Below are 6,685 nucleotides of genomic sequence, written 5' to 3' on the forward strand. Positions count from 1 at the left end.
TGAATAGTTTTACATCTATTCCAAAGTTAATTTCGTAGTTACAATTTTTTGGCTAGACCCTGTGATACAATGTTGATAGAAGTGAGAGCAGCCACCTTATCCTTATTCTGTATCTTAGAGAGAAAACATTCATTCTTTTACCAGTAAATATCATATTAGTGGTAATTTTATTCCTGATGTCCTTTATCAGAATAAGAACATTTTATTCTATTCCTAAATATGTATAGAAATTCTTAAGTATGCAGCATGAATGAATGCTGAATTTTGTCAAATGCTTTTTCTGAATCAAGATCGTTTTTTTCAGTCCATTAAAATGGTGAAATAACTGACTTCTTTTCAAATGTTGAACTAACCTTGCATTCCTGCATTAAATCCCATTTGTTTATGAGGTATTATATTTTTATATATTTATATATTTGATTTAATATGTTACTAAGTTTGTTTAAGCCAATGTTCATGAGAGATATTGTTCTGATTTTTTGTTTGCATTGCCTTTATTTGATTATGGTAACAGGTTAAGGTTGTTTTTGCCACAATATGGTAGTTTCCTTCATTTTGAAGTCCAGCAGAATGTCTCTCTAACGCCACACCTTTATAAAAGGACTCATCAGTTTGAGTCAGACCCATCCAGGATAATCTCCTTTTTGATTAACTCAAAGGCAACTGATTAGTAACTTAACCATGGAAGCACTATTTTACCATATTCTCATGTCCCACACACATTCAGGGGAGGGCATTATACAGGGTGTGTACACCAGGGAAAAGTCTTGAGAGTGCATCATGGAATTCTGCCAATAGTATAGCAATTCCTATCTACTTTAGAAGATAAAATTTATTTTATTTTCTCATTGATCACATGGAAGAGAGGATAGCCTTTATTTTAAAACTAGAAATAGAGAGTATCTTTTAAACATAAATTTTATGGAGGATGACTCTATAAAGTTTATGCATAATTGGGGATAGAGGAATAATAAGCAGCCAACTATTTGAAATGAAGGAGATAGAGAATTTAAGGAAGATTTAAGAGCATATGTCAAAGGCCTTGAGATGAGAAAAAACTGGCATATTTAAAGGAGGCCAGAATTAAATTAGTGAGTCACTCATATGTCATCGCTAGGGAAGAGCTTTTCAAAGAGAGTGAATAAGTCTAAGCTGGGAACAAGCTTGGGGTGTTCAATGAACAAACATGAGACTAATATGCAAAGGTAGCTAGGGGAAAGAAGAGTGGCAGAGGGAAAAAACAGAGTAGTCTGTAGGAACAGTCCCATGAAGGATATTTTCAACATGGGTTGCAATTATTAATTATTTCTAAAGATAATGGTAAGTAATTAAAATTTTAAGCTGGGGGAAGGAGTGTGATCAAGTAAAGGTGTTACAAAGATTATTTTGGATGATATGTGGATAGTAGAAATCAATCTACTCCCTCAAAAAGAGGCTAGAAGCTACTAGAAGAGTTAGGCTATTCTTGCAGTAAAAGAAAGAGAAAAATCATGACGATTAGATGGAAATTAGGAGATGTAGACAAATGTGATGTGTGATTTTGACTCTAAATCTCTTTTTGATTTTTCTCTACTTTTTAACTTGAGTATTTATTTTCTAAATTCTTCTGATTGGTAAATTCTTTTATGTATTAAAATATATGTCACATTTTGGTAGCTATTTTTGTATGCTATTTGACATTAGGTTTTATTCATAGCATTTTTGATAATGTTGTCAAATCAACACTCTTCTTGCTGTTAATTTTTTTATTGTGTAGCAATTGTACCATCACCTGTGCAGTCTGTGGTATAAGTTAAGCCATGTCAGTGTATTTAAAGGTACTAAAATACAATTACATAATATACTGTATCTAAGTGAGTTATTTTAAAAATATATGATATAGTACTGGGCTGCCATCTGGGATTTTCAATGTAAGAGAAGCACATAAACCATTTTTCTGCCCTAAGATTTTTCAATGATGCAGAATCTACTTGAGTGTTTTTTGAAAAAATTTTTAATTTAATTTTTGTTTATGAGAATAAAAATTTTTAATTTCAGGAATAATTTTATTGAATTATGCAAAAACATACACATACTGCCTTTGATTTTCAAACATTTGTATATTTGAAAAGTGAACTTTATTAACACTAGATGACAAAATTAAAAAAAAAATCTCAGTTTGTATTACATGGGTGTTTCTGGTGCCATGGGACTCACATATTAAAGATTACCATGATCTGCAGCACAGTGACCTTTAGAAAGAACTGAAAAAACTCATCTTTTCATTTAGGGCCTTACTTTGCAAATCCATAAAGAATGGCCTGAGGTCAGGTTCTGAATCCTCATCCCAGGAAGGAAGCAAATATATTTCCAATATTAACTGTAGTATTCTTTAAAAGTGACAAATGAATCTAGGTCTTATGAGTGTGGTAAACGTGCCTAGACATTTTTTGTGTTGAGGAAATTATTAACTTTGGATGTGAGCTCTGTGGGCTTTGTAAGTACAGATGCTCCTCTTCCCAAGTTCTTTCTTTAGGCCCATTGATAAGAAGCATTCCTTTGAACTGGAAAATTATTTGAAAAAAATATATTTCCAATATCCATGTCCGTCTTTGCCTCATCCTCCTTCCCCAGGAAATAGTAACTAATCCATTCATAGAAAGCTTACCATCCATCAGAATATTGCAGGAGGGGCAGTCATGAGCCTGCCTCTTGCATACTACCTCTATCAATGACAAGAAGAAAGGAAGAGCTATCTTTCTGTCATTTATAGAAATTTCACTTGTTGAAATCACCCTGGGACAGATTCACTGTCAAGGCAGAGAAAGGGGATTGTGCCTTAAAGTTCCCATTTCTCCCTTCAGTTTAATTTTCAACCCCTTTCTGTCCTGCTAACTATCCCAGATTACCTCATGGTTCCCACACTGCTGTTTACTGTTGGGCTTGTCCATTGGGACATCCCTGCACTATAGCATTGGAAGGAGTGAGGAGAGTGAAGTCAGAATATTTATTTCCTTAGCTCCTTCTTTACAAGGTTGTATCCTTACCCTTACACTGAAGCTTACTGTTCTTTTCAATGTTTCTTAATCTATGTGACTCTATTCCTCTGGGTTCTAATAACCTATCCTTACATTTGCCCTTTGGGCCTGGAATGGTGATAGAAAATACTACTCTACTTAGGGCCACTTCATCATGCACCCTAAATCTACATCTTTGTTAAATAGTCTCTTTTAAAGTAAGACCTCCTTGAATTACCGTATTTTGAATGTGACATCTGACACAGGAGTGCTGTCATTTCACAGCTTCCTAAAAGGAAGGAAAGGTGATTGGCCTTTTGAATCTATCCTCTGTTAACACTGAGATTCTCTTTTGCTTACCAACCTGGAGGATTCAGATTTTGTTTTATGATAAGAGTTAGCCTATTGCTATATTTAAGAACAGCATTTGCAATGAGGCCTCACCCTTCCTGAAGTTGTCATTAAATAGTTAATAAAAGTGGAAACCCCTTACCGCTTGAAGCTCTATTTTACAACTTTCATCTCTGCTAATAAATCCTGCTTATCAAAGCTAGGACGAAATGGTCAATTGAGAGCTAAAAGCCAGAATCATAAGGTTGAATACAAGGCTATACATGGTAAGAAAACATGCTACCTATTTTAATCAAATACAGTTCAGACCCTTGCTGTAGGTAAGTTGAGAATCTCCACGTTGATAGAAAAACCTGCCCTCAAGCTCCTCATTCTGTTCCTCTGATGACTGGTTTCACCTCCTCAATGTCCTGGGCTCAGAGGCAAGTGGAATCTCTGCTACTGGCTAGTACTTGGGTCTCCTGGAGCTCACACCACTTCTCCCAGTCCCTAACTGCAGCTGAGACTAGGTTAGTACACCTAACTTCTAGAAATTTATAAGGAACATAAAAAAAAAATTGTAACATGTAACTATCTAAATATGGTATACAACATTTATCTCATCCTTAACTTGAAGAAACTTATAGGAATTTTTTCCTGACTAGTTATCAACACATGGAAGAGGCCTTATTTCCTATAAATGTTGGGATGACTCTCAAACATATCTGGAAATTTCAAAATACATACTCAGAAAAGGTAGTCTCAGAAAGTCTAAGACATTTATTACCACTAGATTAAGGTCTGCCTTTTGCTCAATTTAGAATCTCAAAAATAGAAAACCCCTTCCAGCTTAAGTCCCAGACCATTCTATCCATTGCACTCCAGCAAAATTTCTCAAACACATCAAGCATTCTCTAACCATGAGAACTTTACCTTTACTATTTCCTTAGCCTAGACCTCATGAAATATCCTCATGGATGACTCCTTCACTATAAAATAACACTGTTCATCTTTTAAATCATCAAGAGCTCCCCACCCTGCCGAGACACTCTCTAAAAAATACTTCCTTTCAGTCATTCTCAAGCTCTTTCTTCTGCTTCATTTTTCTTCACAGTACTTTTATCATTTTTAAAATTTATTCATTTATTTATTTATTATCTGTCTCTACACTAGAATGTAAGCCCCATGAGAGAAAGGCTCTTTTGTATTCCAAAACTACAATCTGGTACGTAATAAATCTTCAAAAAATATTTGTACCATGAAAAAATAATCTGAAATTGAGATACATGCTGTCAATAGCAAAATGGTGATTTTATAATGGTATTAAAGTCTGATGATGATGATGATGGTGTGTGTTGAGAGGGAGAGGGAAATTTATTTTTAAGAAATTGGCTCACAAGATTGTAGAGGCTTGGTGAGTCCAAAGACGGATGGGGTCGGGCTGGAGACTCTGGGAACAGTTGCAGTTTGAGTCCAAAGGCATCCTGCTGGAAGAATTCCTTATTGCTTAAAAGAGGTCAGTCTTTGTTTTATTAATGCCTTCAATTTATTGGATGCGGCCTACCGACATTATGGAGGATGATCTGCTTTACTAAAAATCCACAAATTTAAATGTTAGTCTCAGCCAATAAAACACCATGATAGAAACATCCACAATAATGTTTGACCAAATATCTGAGCACTGTGGCCCAGCCACACTGACACATAAAATTAACTATCACAGTAGGCTTGGGGAAGTAGCTATAACAGAGTAGTGATGGAATTACCAAGAATATGAAATCAAATACATTTTAACATACAGTTGTCTATGGTTTGGCAAAACACAAGCAGTAGGCAAATGTAGTCTAGTAATATTATGCTATTGTTATGTAAGTTAACGTATAAACTAAGCTGCTATAACAAAGATTCTCTAATAGTGGCTTAAATAAAATGAAAGTATACTATTCTTTCTCATAATAGTTCAGGGAAGGTACGCAGATTCTGCTCTAAAAGTTCATTCAGGAACCTAGGCTGGTAGGTTGACACTATTCAACTTTCATTGTCAAACATGTAGTCACATGACTGCATCTATCTTCAAGGGAGACTGGGAAATATAGTGTGAGGTTGAGTATATACACACTCAGTTAAAAATAAATGAGGAGGGGTAATTACTAAAAGAATAATTGGGGAAATGCATCCTGGAGGATGGTTTGCAATTTCCACTCTCTGGTCTCTGATCTTAAAGATGCCAATGCTCACTTTTCTTTCCCCACATGAGATCAATCTCCATAAGGGAAAGTAGTACATTATGAATGCAAAATCATCTTTCCATTTGGAAAAGGTAAAAATAGGAGACATGGGAGTTACTAGTTCATATCAATGATGAACTTCTGCTGAACAGAAATTGCACAAATTCTCTGTCTTGGCAGTGGAACAAGTTTCCTTATTAGACACTGGTTCTGTTTTTTTGGAAAAAGAGAACTTGGTCCATTGTTCTCTCTGACCTGTCTTGGCCCTTCAGATCAGTCTTCCTTGTTCATTATCTTCTGTGACTGTATTGGAGTGGGCATTACACAACTTTCCAGCTTTTGCAGCCCACTCCCTGCTGGTGCAGGTTTGAAAGTTCAGGAATAATTTTAGGACTCAAACAACCCATATGGGTTTTGAAGACTTGGCTAGATGATTCTTTGACAATAGAATTTCCTTAAAAACTTACTTGACTTCAAGTTAATGTTGTTTCAATAACTCATGTACCATTTACCATACCAAAGTTAATTTTTGGACATAGTTCCCTAAAACTGTATTAAATACTGGCTTCTATTCCAGGATCATCCCCACTCCCCTCATTTTAATGGTTATAATCTGAAAAAATAGGCTAACAGACTAAGATATTCCCCTTAACCTGATCTTTACCACTAGGTTAACTTCCATTTTCCTAGTTGAAAAGCCATAATGAGAGTTATTTGAGAAGTGTCTGGAGCATTACTTTCTACTGTTTGAGTTAAACAAGCTGTTGATTTTTCCAACCCTGCCTGCTAAAAATTACTAGACTGTCTAACTGAGGCCAAAGGCAGATAAAATCTCCTTTACAGAATTCTAGTCTTTTCCATCTCTGCATGCAAATTTGTCAGTTATTGACTGGGCTCATCTGTTTATTATAATACCTTGCTAAAAGCATTAAGGAACATCCAACACACTACAATGTTCTGTTTTCATCTCCAAGCCCCAGAATTACATTCTCTTTAAAGCATGTGATCTGCTTTCCAAGTTATTGCAGATGACAGTTTAAAATATTTGGCCAAGACATAACAAGGCTCATAGCTTTGCAGTTTGAAATATAGGTTTTCTTACCATCCACTGAGACAAAGTCCTATGTATAT

The sequence above is a fragment of the Neophocaena asiaeorientalis genome, unplaced genomic scaffold (assembly GCF_003031525.2).
Source record: "Neophocaena asiaeorientalis asiaeorientalis breed wild unplaced genomic scaffold, Neophocaena_asiaeorientalis_V1.1 scaffold150, whole genome shotgun sequence".
Classification (NCBI taxonomy): Eukaryota; Metazoa; Chordata; class Mammalia; order Artiodactyla; family Phocoenidae; genus Neophocaena; species Neophocaena asiaeorientalis.